Here is a 528-nt window from a genome sequence, read left to right on the forward strand (position 1 = left end):
TTTCCTCCCATCCTAATAAATCACTCTACCACACTGGCATGGCAGCTCCGTCCCCATGACGTCAGAGTGTCATGAGCTCCTCTCTCAACGACTCGTCACAGGAAACATGACTGATTTCACAAAGGCGCATGACCGTCGCCAAGGAAAACGAGATCGCAGGTAAGTCTTTTTCACGTAAAAAATTATGGTGCTGGGCGATGGTGGTCGTTCTGCTGGAGAGGAAAGTGGAGAAGGTGATATTGATACATAATAATAGGTAATGATAGGGATGGCAAAAGACTTGGCAGCGGTTTCAGGAAGGGCGATAAGAGTGTAATCAGATATACCAAGAGTAAATTAATATTAGAGGAAATTGGAGATAAGATATACGAGTTTATAGAGATGGATGGGTTGGTAGATAAATAGATGGGTATAGGTGTTTTGTATGGGTGTGTTTGTATGTAAGTATTATACGCGTATGTTAATGTGCAGAAAATTCATATAAAAGATATATTCAGATACTTATGGGCGTGTAAGTACCTTAAAAAC

This window comes from Penaeus monodon, chromosome 30 (assembly GCF_015228065.2).
Source record: "Penaeus monodon isolate SGIC_2016 chromosome 30, NSTDA_Pmon_1, whole genome shotgun sequence".
NCBI lineage: Eukaryota > Metazoa > Arthropoda > Malacostraca > Decapoda > Penaeidae > Penaeus > Penaeus monodon.